The 15,036-nt window shown below is 44.8% G+C and overlaps 1 protein-coding gene across 1 annotated transcript in view; it reads right to left on the bottom strand.

Moving 5' to 3' along the window:
• Positions 1–15,036, bottom strand: part of sdk2b (sidekick cell adhesion molecule 2b) — a 435,742-nt gene that overhangs the window by 369,762 nt on the left and 50,944 nt on the right. The window lies entirely within an intron of this gene.

The following is a 15,036-nucleotide window of genomic DNA, read 5'->3' as shown; positions in this document are numbered from 1 at the left end:
AGTTTTTTTTATACATTTGCAAAAAAGGTCTAAAAACCTGTTTTCGCTTTGTCATTATGGGGTATTGTGTGTAGATTGCTGAGGGTGTTTTTTTATTTAATCAATTTTATAATAAGGCTGTAACATAACAAATTGTAGAAAAAGTCAAGGGGTCTGAATACTTTCCGAATGCACTGTAGATAGATAGGAGATATTGGTGTTAGTGGGAGAGAGAAATAGAGAGAATAAGAGGATTGAGAGAGCAAGCAGGAAAGGAGAAAGGTACCATTCTGATTAATCACTTCCTGTTCTCTTCAACAGTCAGGGTGAAATAGCAAGTAGCAGTGGGTTTAAGGAGAGGCTGACAGTTGAACCTGACTCCTACTAACTGAAAAAAGAGATCTGCCAAATGAAAACTGAGATAAGACGGTGCGGTTATAAATGCATGTCTTCACTTCACTGTCAAACAAAATATTTGATTGCACTGGCTGTCTGTTTTCAGGAGACTCAGACAAATCCTGTGTGGCTTGTTTCCTGGCACCATGGTTAACAGTGGTTGTTTTAAATGCTTCTGACAAGTGCTAACTTTCAATAAGAAGCTCTTATAAACACAAGCTCAATCAGCGCTGTTTAATTAAAACATCACTTTGTTTTGGAGAATGACATGTGAATGACTATGACACCATGTTTCCATATTGCCCCTGTCAGATAGAGAAAGAGAGAGAGAGAGAGAGAGAGAGAGAGAGAGAGAGAGAGAGAGAGAGAGAGAGAGAGAGAGAGAGAGAGAAGAGAGAGAGAGAGAGAGGGAGGGCGAGAGAGAGAGAGAGAGAGAGAGAGAGAGAGAGAGAGAGAGAGAGAGAGAGAGAGAGAGAGAGAGAGAGAGAGAGAGAGAGAGAGAGAGAGAGAGAGAGAGAGAGAGAGAGAGAGAGAGAGAGAGAGAGGGAGGGCGAGAGGGAGAGGTTGAGAGAGAGAGAGAGGGCGAGAGAGAGAGCGGGAGAGGGCGAGAGAGAGAGAGGGCGAGAGAGAGAGAGGGTGAGCGAGAGAGGGGAAGCGAGAGAGAGAGAGAGAGAGAGAGAGAGAGAGAGAGAGAGAGAGAGAGAGAGAGAGAGAGAGAGAGAGAGAGAGAGAGAGGGAGGGCGAGAGGGAGAGGTTGAGAGAGAGAGAGAGGGCGAGAGAGAGAGCGGGAGAGGGCGAGAGAGAGAGAGGGCGAGAGAGAGAGAGGGTGAGCGAGAGAGGGCAAGAGAGAGAGAGAGAGAGAGAGAGAGAGAGAGAGAGAGAGAGAGAGAAGGAGAGCGAGAGGGAGAGAGAGAGGGCGAGAGAGAGAGAGGGCGAGAGAGAGACAGAGAGGGAAAGAGAGAGAGAGAGGGAGAGAGAGGGCGAGAGAGAGAGGGCGAGAGAGAGAGAGAGAGAGAGAGAGAGAGGCTATGTTGAGGGGGTGATGTACTCAGGTCTGCATTACATTACAAAGCAACCAGCAGTGACGAAAGCTTTCACTGATTAGCATTGTTATTCATTTATGAAACGGAGCCCAGTGAAGCAGAACATTTGTCTAAGATACATTTATTTAACAAATGTGCAACAAGCAAAAAAAGAGACAGAAAAAACACACACCACCATCTCTCCTCCTGAGAAACAAGTGAATAATTATATCCGTTTAGCTCCTGCCCGGCTTTTGTGTTTTAGACCGTCAGTGCTAACCACAGTTTTCTTTCAACTGCTAATTCATCTTCCACACCCCGTCAACCTTGTGATATTAACATACATATTATCATACAACACCCCCCCCCAAAAAAAAATGTCACCCACACTCTCCTTCAGCCCATAGATAATAATATACAGTAATAATAATATGTCATTTAGCAGACGCTTTTATTCAAAGCTATGGGTACAGTAGAGTGCAGGATGAGAGCAGTCACAACTGCACCTCACCACCTCACCACGCAATCTTTATATGAGGGACATTGATGTAACTAACATAACCAGTGACGCACAGCGAGCACACATACACATGCACACACACACACACACACAAGGGATGATATTATTGTAACTTAAATAACCAGGAACACACAGCGCACACACTTTTTATTTTTACCGTCCGTTGGACCATTTTTTTGCCTCTGAAGCTTTTTTTAATACCAGCACAATAGCAATGGGTGAATCACAGCCATGACATAAACAGAACTCCATCCAAGACTTCAGTACTGTAACAGTACCTAGACTCACCACCACTGAGTCAATGCACAGATCAATGCACAGAGAGAATATTAATTACGTTTTGTTCAGCAGCATGTGAGAGAATAAGTCCAACACTATTTTCCCTGAAGGTGTGTAGCTAGTACCAGTCAGAGTGTGCTGTGACTTGCTCTCCATGGCTCAACATGTCTCCGTTCACGCCCCTGGAGGGTTCTACCAGGGTTAGGCCTTTTAAGCCATGTGTGACTTCTTGGCCCTGTCCCTGTCTGTGTCTGGGGTGTTTTGCGGCAGGTGCTGCCTGTCTCACCAACAGTGTGTCAAAGAACGAAGAGAATATCAGTTCTGTTCATTCAGCATGTGAGAATAAGTAATTAGTCCAACACTATTTTCCCTGAGGGTGTGTAGTAGCAGTCAGAGTGTGCTGACTCTCCATGGCTCACCAATGGTTCATTCAGCCCCCCCAGAGGGGTTTGCACAAGCCTCCTGAGCCAGGATACAGGGTCAGGCCTGTTTAAGCCATGTGTGCTGTCTTGGCTTGGCCTTGACCCTGTCCATGTCCGTGGTGGGTGCCACACACCTCCCTGCTGCCCCAGACCAAGACTCCCTCCACATCTCAGCCCCAGCATGCCTCTTCCTAATAAGGGTGGAGGAGCCAGGAAGCAGATGGGAGTGCCTGTGGGATTGTGGGAATACTCGGGAAGAAGCGCTAGCTAGGCGGTTGGTGGTTGGTGGAGGGAGTGAGCAGAGCAGAGTGCCATGTGGCAGTCCGCCCGTCCGCTCGCCCGGCTGAGTCTGCCCACTGGTCATCTCTGCTAGTCCCACTTGGTGGTCATCCAGCCGCACATTTGCCTGCCAATTAAACACAAGCTCTCGGCCTCCCCTCCAGCCCCTCTGGCCTCTCCCTCATCTCTCTCTCCTCTCCTCTCATTCTTCCCATCATCCTCCATCCCGGTCTCTCCTTTCTTCTTCTTCTTGCTTTCTTACTCAAGGGGGCCTCACCATGAACAGACTGTTATTCCGTCTTTCTTTCTCAGCCAGATAACCCACTTCTTCACTGTGCTAGTGTCAGGCTATATTTAACAGCCGGGGTTTGACGAAGGAATCCTCTTTAAGTTCTGACATACTTAAAACACAAAATTCAACTTCTTTGGATTCTTGGATATTCTGATGGATCTGTGTTGTTAATTAGTGGGGGATGGAAGTGTGTTCATTTATGCCAAGTATTATCATCGAGGTGTAGGGTAGTGTGTCTGGTTGAGGGTTCAGAGGTCAGTGGTCAGGACCCTGGAGTTCAAAGGTCACTGCAGAAACTATAGGGTCAATAGAGTAAAGCTGTCACGACTTCCGCCGAGGCTGCCTCCCCTCCTTGTTCGGGCATGTTTCGGCATTCGTCGTCACTGGCTTACTAGCTACTGCCGATCCCATTCTCATCACTCCACTTGTCATGTCTTGTCTTGTCAATCACACACACCTGGTGCTCATTCCCCTAATTAGTATGTGTATAAGTGTTCCCTCTGTTCCCCTGGTCTTTGTGAGTGATTGTGTATTGTGAGAGCGAGGAGCTCGGTTTAGCTACTCTTCCATTTGTATTTTGCCAAGGTGGAATATTTTCCCCTGTGATAGTTTCGTTTTGACGCTGGTTGCGTTTCATTTATGTAAATGGGATTACCTCCTGCGCCTGACTCCTTCATTCACACCTCGTCACAAAAGTCTAGGTCACAGAAATGCGAAACCCTGGAGGGCGATCTGCCCTGTGTTCTTTTAAGATGAGGTTTGAGGTTTAGGAAAAGATGAGGAAATCATGAAAGGGAGAATGAGGGGAAATAGAGGAGGAGAGAGAAAGAGAGAAAACTGGAACGGGCAAACAACAAAATACAAAATTTTGTCGCATTTTCAGTCAGCTCAATTCACGCTCCTTATCCACAGCCTCACGGGGTGTGAGCTTCTCTCTCTTTTTCTTTCATATTCTCTCTCGCTTTCTTTCTCTCTCACACACACGCCAAACAACTGTTCTCCACCAATGCTCCCTCCTTTTCGCCTGCTTCTTCCTCACTCCGTAATCCAACAACAAGCTCTCTCTTTCTCTCCCTCCCTGTGATCTCAGTGCAATGTTCCGAGAGTGTCCTGGTATTTATGAGGTGACAAATAAGCCTCGATGGAGAACCACTGCGACTGCTGAGTGGTGAACAACAGGCTCACATGAGTGGACAAATTCACATTATGAGCAGCAAATGAAACCTCCGCTGCCACCCCTTTCCCTCTTAACCCTCCCCAAGAACCCGATGGTCACTCTGACAGAGCTCCAGAGTTCCTCTGTGGAGATGGGAGAACCTTCCAAAAGGACAACCATCTCTGCAGCACTCCACCAATCAGGCCTTTATGGTAGTGGTCAGACGGAAGCCACTCCTCAGTAAAAGGCACATGACAGCCCTCTTGGAGTTTTCCAAAAGGCACACAGCCAAGACAACGTAGGAGTGGCTTCGGGTGCTTTTCCCCACAATCCACTCCCCTCCCCCACTTCCTACCCTCTCTGGCCCAGCTGAGGTCCCATAGCCACTCCTGAGGAATGGTAAGCTGATGATAAACAACACGGCAGACTGCCATGGAGCCAGAGACCCACAGAGACAGACAGACTGACAGACTCCACCCCCAACACAACAACATTACGCATTACAATAAAGAGAGGGAGAGAGAAAGAGAGAGAGTGAAAGCTTAACTGACCTAGCCATGGCTTTTCCCACAATTTGCACAATCGATACCAAGCAAAGGTCATAAGGGGTCACCCAGTAGCAAAAGCTGAGACGGATTAACGTGCGATGGCTGACCTGACCGTATTACCACTGACCAACATTCTCTCCCTCCCCAGTGACCTACAGCACACACGTATGTACAGTACCAGGGTTTCCGTTAGCCGGTCATAGACGGCTTTTGGCCTATAAATCCGATTTTTAAAAATGGCTGCGGCCAATTGTCTGGGAGAAGAAGAAAGAAATCCCATTGCGAAATAATCATTTTTAGCCTCTTCATTGATGGAAATAGCAGTCGATGTAAATACATTTGACTGGTCATGCTATAGGTTAATTTGCATAATTTGGTGGAATTCAATTGCTGCGTGTGTACAGTATATTCGTTATGTATCTTATTTATCCCACGCGTACAGCATACAGATACAGAGCCTTTGAGCGCAAAATCTGTCAGACACCGCGAGAGCTGATTCTGCAGCATCTCAAAAGGCAACTGAAGGCAGCGCGTCACACACCACTTCGCAATGAGCTGTAAGCTAGTAGTTTAATACATATTATGAGACATGTCTTATATTGCTTCAAAGTTGCCTATTAGATCTCCTCTCTTTCTATATTTCAAACTGATATTTTAATCTCTGTCACATGAAACCAATTGCATGTGCAGTGCCCTTTTGTCAACAGTGTTTTCCGCTAATTGCATTATGGAACAAACATTAGCGCATGACCTACTGCCTTGTGCACATTGCAGCACTTATACTGTCAAGAAATAATAGTTTGGCAACATTTTAAGCTCAACATTCTGATCTGCTGCATCATACTACATTTTTGTTATGTAGCCTAGGCCTACTGGTTGTATCAATTTGGGATCTATCGCCCCACAACTGTCCCCCACAACTGTCCCAGAGTCAGTTTGGAATAGGCTATTTCACTCTCGACAAGCTGACCAATAGACTAGGTAAACATTTATACTATGGAAGATAGTAGATTGACATAGGCTAGTGATTTTGCTGTTAGTTACTCATCTTATTGGCTGAGGAAAAGTAAATGTGGACAGTTATTCTAACATCTTCAAAGTGCACATCAGAATTTGGTAAGAAGTACCATACATCGTTGCATCCTGGACTTGTATGTTCTGTTAATATTAATTACCATAATATAAATGTGATTTCTGTCATTCTGTGCACCGTGGGTGGACGCCCAAATCAGGTTACGCACCCAATGCATAAGGATCCAGCACATTTCTAAAATGTCTGTTAAATTAAAACATTGTCAAATGTCCGGCGCCACATTTTCCCAAAGGAAACCCTGGTATGTACACACACAGACACACACAGAACCAAGTGCACATCAGTGTTATCCAATGGTGTCATCGATCCTTAGTGCTTAGGGCTAAGTTAGACTATCACTAGTCTATCAGTCCATAGTCCACCAGTCAGTTCCCATAATGACTGGCTGGCTGAGGCCACAGTCACAGCCACAGACACAGCACTGATGTTACCGTGCTAATCTTCCAGTGCATTAATTCTTACTATAAATCAATTTTCTGAGCCTAGCTGGTAGGGCAAGAGGCCATGGGTCTAATCTCCCTGAAGCCTCTCCTCTTCTTCCTCCTCCTCCTCCTCTCCTGTCCTGTCCCCCTACTCTGGCTAACAAATGAAATCTCAGTGAGTTCCACAAACCAAATATTAATGAGTAAACAGAAAGAAAGAAAAAACCCTCCTGAACCCCTAATGGCCATAACAGCCTGCGGCGGGTGTACTTTATTTAACCAGGGAAGGAGGGCTGCCCATGCGGCACCAGAGCAGAGCAATCCCAACTAATAATGGGGATGTTAATTAAGGTGAAACTGAGCTCCCACAGGACCATGGCTAGGCAGACTATATACTACAGCATACAGCTAGACATCACCAGGGCTATCTATTATTAAGTCAAATGGAGAGAACACAGTGTCGAGTCACCTATACAACCATGCACTTACAGACACACATATGTGAACCCACACACACACTCATTGATACTGTATACAAATGTAGAGTACCAGTCAAAAGTTTGGACACACTTACTCATTCAAGGGTTTTTCTTTATTTTTACTATTTTCTACATTGTAGAATAATAGTGAAGACATCGAAATTATGAAATAACACATATGGAATCATGTAGTAACCAAAAAAGTGTTAAACAAATCAAAATATATTTGAGATTTTAGATTCTTCAAATAGCCACCCTTTGCCTTGATGACAGCTTTGCACACTCATGGCATTCTCAAACATTTTATCAAACAAAACTATGCTACATTTTGTCTCTGGGACCCTTAGGATGACAAAACAGAGCAAGATTACTGAATGTAAGTACATTATTTACCTTCAGAGGTGAATGTATCAAACCAGTTGCGTGATACGTTTTTTGTTGTTGTCACGTCTCCTCCCGTTGCTCCCCTCTGGCACTCTGATTCGCCGGTCTACTGAGCCACCGGTCTGAGCGCACCACCTCGGCAACACCGGAATGGAAACCCAACGCACCCTAATCACCTTCAGCGCACCTGCACCTCATGTCATCACCACCCCTATATAGCCCTGGACTGTTCAGTGTTGTGTTGTGTGTGAGATTGTTAGTGTCTTGTCGTGTACTCGCTCTTTGTTGTTCTCTTGCTCAGTGTTAAGTAAACCTTTACATTGTTGATTCCTGCGTCTGCGTCCTGCCTCTTCGTATCCTCAGTACTCGTCACAGTTGTTGTGCACTCTCCTCAAACAATAGCATGGCATTTTTTCACTGTAATAGCTATAGTAAATTGGACAGTGCAGTTAGATTAACAATAATTTAAGCTTTCTGCCCATATAAGACATGTCTATGTCCTGGAAAGGTTGCTGTTACTTACAACAGTCATGCTAATCACATCCCGTATACAGGACACCGATCCCGTAGAGGTTAAAGTAATGATGGACTGTCGTTTCTCTTTGCTTATTTGAGCTGTTCTTGCCATAATATGGACTTCGTCTTTTACCAAATAGGGCTATCTTCTGTATACCCCCCCTAACTTGTCACAACACAACTGATTGGCTCAAACGCATTAAGAAGGAAAGAAATTCCACAAATTAACTTTTAAGAAGGCACACCTGTTGATTGAAATGCATTCCAGGTGACTACCTCATGAAGCTGGTTGAGAGAATGCCAAGAGTGTGCAAAGCTGTCATCAAGGCAAAGGGTGGCTATTTGAAGAATCTCAAATTTAGAATATATTTTTTGATTTGGTTACTACATGATTCCATATGTGTTATTTCATAGTTTTGATGTCTTCACTATTATTCTACAATGTAAAAAAGAAAAACTCTTGAATGAGTAGGTGTGTCCAAACCTTTGACTGGTAGTGTATATAAACAGACACATAACTGTACGTACATACAGTACATATCCACACACACACAAACAAACTCACACCACACGTAAAGCCCACAGATAAATAAAAACACATTCCCTACAGACACAGACTAAAGAGAAGAATGAATGTACCCCCTCAAGCTATTAGTCATGTGTGACCCAGCCAGGCATAATCAGGTCTAATTCACAAGAGATACCACCGCAGAGTAAAGATACCACCGCAGAGTAAAGATACCCCCGCAGAGTAAATATACCATCGCAGAGTAAATATACCACCGCAGAGTAAAGATACCACCGCAGAGTAAAGATACCCCTGCAGAGTAAATATACCACCGCAGAGTAAAGATACCCCCGCAGAGTAAAGATACCACCGCAGAGTAAAGATACCCCCGCAGAGTAAATATACCACCGCAGAGTAAAGATACCCCCGCAGAGTAAAGATACCACCGCAGAGTAAAGATACCACCGCAGAGTAAATATACCACCGCAGAGTAAAGATACCACCGCAGAGTAAAGATACCACCGCAGAGTAAAGATACCACCGCAGAGAAAAGATACCCCCGCAGAGTAAAGATACCACCGCAGAGTAAAGATACCTCTGCAGAGTAAATATACCACCGCAGAGTAAAGATACCCCCGCAGAGTAAAGATACCACTGCAGAGTAAAGATACCACCGCAGAGTAAATATACCACACAGAGTAAAGATACCCCTGCAGAGTAAAGATACCCCTGCAGAGTAAAGATACCTCTGCAGAGTAAATATACCACTGCAGAGTAAAGATACCACCGCAGAGTAAAAATACCACCACAGAGTAAATATACCACCGCATAGTAAAGATACCACACACAGAGTAAATATACCACTGCATAGTAAAGATACCACCACAGAGTAATTATACCACCGCAGAGTAAAGATACCACCGCAGAGTAAAAATACCACTGCAGAGTAAAGATACCATCACAGAGTAAATATACCACCGCAGAGTAAAGATACCACCGCAGAGTAAAGATACCATCACAGAGTAAAGATACCACCGCAGAGTAAAGGTCCAGATCTCATTAATCGGCCTAGCATCAGTACCAGCCCTGCATGGTCTTTATTAATTGATGTGTCCCAAATGGCACCGATGTGTCCCATAGTGCACTACCATAGGGCTCTGGTCAAAAGTAGAGCTCTAGGGAATAGGTTGCCATTTGGGATGCACCCTAACTCCCTCTTCCCCTGGTCCTCGGATCAGAACCTCTCTGAGGGAAGATGGTCTGACCGATACACCACTTGGGCCCAGGCCCACACACACAGGGAGCAAACAACGTGGCCCTGCTGAATTCAATTTTATGTTGGGTAAAAATAATTAAATACTGCATACAAACAAAATGTGCATTTGATCCCAGAGGATATCACTTGAAAGCATTAATTAAAACACTTATTTCCAAAGTGGGTTCAAATAGCATCTGTTTTCTTTCAAATACCTTGTCTGAACTTGGTTGAGCTTGCCTGGCTGGCGGAATAGAACTAATGGCGTACAATAGTGCCCTTGCAACACACAGGAGAAATTATCATTAATATACATTTTAAGACCACTGAGTTTATTCAGCAATATCCCTGTATCAGTCAGTATGAGTGTGAGTCAGACCTCAGAATGATGCACTCATTTAGTGTTTTAAATCTTTCTCTTAGTATTTTTTTCAAAAGCCAAAAAGCACTAATCGAGTATGACTTAATCCCCCACTAAACTATAAAGCTCTCTGGGATAAAGAAGTGGCTAAATATAGAGAGAACAGCACATCTTGGGGAATTATTCACTTTCTCATCCATTTCATTATGCAACAGGGAAGTCATTGACACAGTTTTTGATTTTGTTACTCTGCTTTTACATTTTAGCAAACACTCTTATCCAGAGCGACTTACAGGAGCAATTAGGGTTAAGTGACTTGCTCAAGGGCACATCAACAGATTAATCACCTAGTCGGCTCGGGGATTCGAACCAGCGACCTGCAAAATCTGGACCCCTACAAATCAGCTGGGCTAGACAATCTGGACCCTTTCTTTCTAAAATTAGCCTCCGAAATTATCGCAACCCCTATTACCAGCCTGATCAACCTCTCTTTCGTATCGTCTGAGATCCCCAGAGATTGGAAAGCTGCCGCGGTCATCCCCCTCTTCAAAGGGGGTGACACTCTAGATCCAAACTGTTACAGACCTATATCCATCCTGCCCTGCCTTTCGAAAGTATTTGAAAGCAAAGTTAACAAACAGATCACCGACCATTTCGAATCCCACCGTACCTTCTCCGCTATGCAATGTGGTTTTCGAGCTGGTCATGGATGCACCTCAGCCACGCTCAAGGTCCTAAATGATATTATAACCACGATCGATAAAAGACAGTACTGTGCAGCCGTCTTCATCGACCTGGCCAAGACTTTCGACTCCGTCAATCACCGCATTCTTATTGGCAAACTAAATAGCCTTGTTTTCTCAAATGACTGCCTCGCCTGGTTCAACAACTACTTCTCAGATAGAGTTCAATGTGTCAAATCAGAGGCCCTGTTGTCTGGACCTCTGGCAGTCTCTATGGGGGTGCCACAGGGTTCAATTCTCGGGCCGACTCTATTCTCTGTGTATATCAATGATGTCGCTCTTGCTGCTGGTGACTCTCAGATCCACCTCTACGCAGACGACACCATTTTGTATACATCTGGCCCTTCACTGGACACTGTGTTAACAAACCTCCAAACGAGCTTCAATGCCATACAGCACTCCTTCCGTAGCCTCCAACTGCTCTTAAACGCTAGTAAAACTAAATGCATGCTCTTCAATCGAACGTTGCTTGCACCCGCCCGCCCGACTAGAATCACTACTCTCGGCGGGTCTGACTTAGAATATGTGGACAAACTACAAATACCTAGGTGTCTGGTTAGACCGTAAACTCTCCTTACAGACTCACATTAAGCATCTCCAATCCAAATTTAAATCTAGAATCGGCTTCCTATTTCGCAAACAAAGCCTCCTTCACTCATGCTGCCAAACATGCCCTCGGAAAACTGACTATCCTACCGATCCTTGACTTCGGCGATGTCATTTACAAAATAGCCTCCAACACTCTACTCAGCAAATTGGATGTAGTCTATCACAGTCCCATCCGTTTTGTCACCAAAGCCCCATATACTACCCACCATTGTGACCTGTACACTCTCGTTGGCTGGCCCTCACTAAATAACCTCCTTTGGCCGCCATTCCTTCCAGTTCTCTGCTGCCAATGACTGGAGCGAACTGCAAAAATCTCTGAAGCTGGAGACTCTTATCTCCCTCACTAACTTTAAGCATCAGTTGTCAGAGCAGCTTACCGATCACTGCACCTGTACACAGCCAATCTGTAATTAGCCCACCCAACTACCTCATCCCCATATTGTTATTTATTTTGCTCATTTGCACCCCAGTATCTCTATTTGCACATCATCTTCTGCACATCTATAATTCCAGTGTTAATACTAAATTGTAATTATTTTGCACTATGGCCTATTTATTACCTTACCTCCATAACTTACTACATTTGCACACACTGTATATAGATTTTCTATTGTATTTTTGATTTTATGTTTTGTTTTACCCCATATGTAACTCTGTGTTGTTGTTTTTATCGCACTGCTTTGCTTTATCTTGGCCAGGTCGCAGTTGTAAATGAGAACTTGTTTTCAACTGGCTTACATGGTTAAATAAAGGTGAAATAAAAAATAAATAAAAATACTGTTACTGGCCCAAGGCTCTTAACCACTACGTTACCTGCCACTGCTCTCTTCTTTTGTACAATGAGAGATGGTATTGAAGAGACTGTATTGAAACTGTATTTCCATTGAGAAATAATGCAGTCTTTGAATTGATAGAATTATATAAATCTAGACTGTGACACACTCATCAATGCACACACTGAGAACCCCTCATCAACTATTCCAGTGACAACAGTGCCATTGAACCAGCTGCTCATACCCTGTTATGAAAGTCACTCTGCCTCCTCTCACTACTCTCTCGTTCACACACTTACACACACACACACACACACACACACACACACACACACACACACACACACAGTACACTCTCGCACACACACTTTGCTCCCATGGTAGTTAACGCCCCCAGACAGGGTAGTTCATATCCCCACTATGACCCTCTTCTCCCTTCTTCTCTCCTCATCTCACTCCATCTCTCCTCATCATGCTCAATTCTGCAGCTAACTACATCAGCAGTGAAGCAGAGGGAGATGGAGTGAGATGGTGACAACTTCTAACCTGTTGCACTTCAGCTCAGAGAGAGAGAGAGAGAGCAAAAGACGAGAGAGGAGAGAGGAGAGAGAGAGAGAGAGAGAGAGAGAGAGAGAGAGAGAGAGAGAGAGAGAGAGAGAGAGAGAGAGAGAGAGAGAGAGAGAGAGAGAGAGAGAGAGAGAGAGAGAGAGAGAGAGAGAGAGAGAGGAGAGAGAGGAGAGAGAGAGAAAGAGAGAGGGAGAGAGAGAGAGAGTGCAATGTTTACTGTTAATTTCTAATAGTTTTTTGTTGATTTTGTTTGTGTCTTTTCACTTTTGTTTATTGTTTATTTAACTTGCTTTGGCAATGTAAATATGTGTTTCCCATGCCAATAAAAACCTTTGAATTGAATTGAGAGAGAGACAGATAGACACACACTCACACACACACACACACACACACACACACACACACACACACACACACACACACACACACAGGCAATCCCATGTGTTAATAACAGTGCTGGCTTGTGTGCCCATTTCAAGACATGCTGTGATAAAATCCAGCCTTTATATAGACCAAACTGAGATGTTTGACATGTCAGGGATGTTTGTCCGCCGACGTTGCCTCCCAACTGGCACCATATTCCTTATAGTGCACTACTTTCAACCAGGGCCCATAGACGGAGACGGAGTGCCACGCGCTCAGCTTCCATGCATATAAAGACATCTACAGTATTACAGTAGTCATATAAACTAGCCTTTTTAATGAAAACTCAGAGGATGTTCTCTCCTGAGACCAAGTAGCCTACCACATGTAGCTCGGTACCGACAAACCCCATTACTGTTCTGCTCTTGTGTGTTTAAGAGAGGTTACACACAGTGTTTCCCGGCAAGATACAGTACACTCCCCACTCACCCTGACTGGGTAAGTGGGCCCTCTACTCTCCCCTGTCTCCCTCCTCTCCTCACCCCTGACTGGGTAAGTGGGCCCTCTACTCTCCCCTGTCTCCCTCCTCTCCTCACCCCTGACTGGGTAAGTGGGCCCTCTACTCTCCCCTGTCTCCCTCCTCTCCTCACCCCTGACTGGGTAAGTGGGCCCTCTAGACTCCTCGTCTCAGTAGGTGGTGTGGTGTCTCTGTCTCTCCCCTCGGTGCCCTGTGTGGCTCTGTGTGATGTGCTAGAGACCCAGTTAGGATAATACATTAGGCTAATACACTGTGTTACAGCTCTGTTAGCTAACTAATCTAAGACAACTTTATTTTATTAGCTTTATTAGCCCCTTAAGATTCCTGCCAAGGCTTCTTTTACTCCTTTATGGATTTAGTCCAAATATAAACTGAACGGCCTCCTCCCTCCCCTGTCTCACTCAATCTTTAAATCTCTCAATCTTTCCTCCCCCTTCATTTTGCTCTTGGACTCATTACACTGCCCTGTACATTATCCACTATATTCACACACACAGGCCTCAGCCTGGTCATAACCACACACACACTCAAAATAAGCAGGCCAGTAGTTGGATCATGAATCAAGAAGTGGCAGTTGGAGCTGAGAAGACAGAGGAGTGTTGTGGATGAATGGAACAGAATTTCCCAACTGTAAGATTCATAACGGACATAGAGACCTTTAGTCAGTGTTTACCTTTTTAAGGCTTCCCAACTCTCCAAACCCCTTCTCCTCATCCAAAAGAAAACATTTTCAGCAGTGTGTGTGTGTGTGTGAGTTTGTGCGTGCGTGCGCACATGTGTGTGTGTGGGCAGAGATTAAAAATAAGCGTGCCGTTGAAGGACTCCATATACAGGGCTCCCGAGTGGCGCAGCGGTCTAAGGCACTGCATCTCAGCGCTTGAGGCGTCACTACAGACCCTCTGGTTCGATTCCAGGCTGTATCACAAACGGCCGTGATTGGGAGTCCCATAGGGCGGCACACAATTGGCCCAGCATCGTCCAGGTTTGGCCGGTGTAGGCCGTCATTGTAAATAAGAATTTGTTCTTAACTGACTTGCCTAGTTAAATAAATAAATACAACTAAATACAGAAAAAATAAGCAGTGTTGTAGAGCAGGAGAGGAGAGTGTGCTGACCAGTACACTGGGTTCCACAGGTTATACATTATGATGGTCAAGCCAGTTAGGGAACCATGACAAAGAGCAAGACAAATACTTTAATGTCTGCCCAGCGTCAGGGTTGAAAAACATTCATTTTCTGCTCAGCGCTGCTGCAATCTGTAAAAATGATGAAACCATGGCCACAGTTGGAGAAGGGTTCTGAGATCAGCCACCAACCACCCAAGAACGCCCTGGTGATTGTGATTCTGGCCTATTGATTCCACATGTTGCTATGTGAAGCTGGGATCTGCCTGCTCTTCAGCCTGCCATTCAATTATGCTCTGTTGAGAAGAGGGACAGTATGTGGACTGAATAGAATGCACAAAGGGGAAATTCTATGACTAAGTGTTGCTACAGTAGCACATGTATTCACATACACATGATATACAAACAT

This window comes from Coregonus clupeaformis, chromosome 31 (assembly GCF_020615455.1).
Source record: "Coregonus clupeaformis isolate EN_2021a chromosome 31, ASM2061545v1, whole genome shotgun sequence".
Lineage (NCBI taxonomy): Eukaryota > Metazoa > Chordata > Actinopteri > Salmoniformes > Salmonidae > Coregonus > Coregonus clupeaformis.
This window is presented reverse-complemented; position numbering and strand designations above follow the sequence as displayed.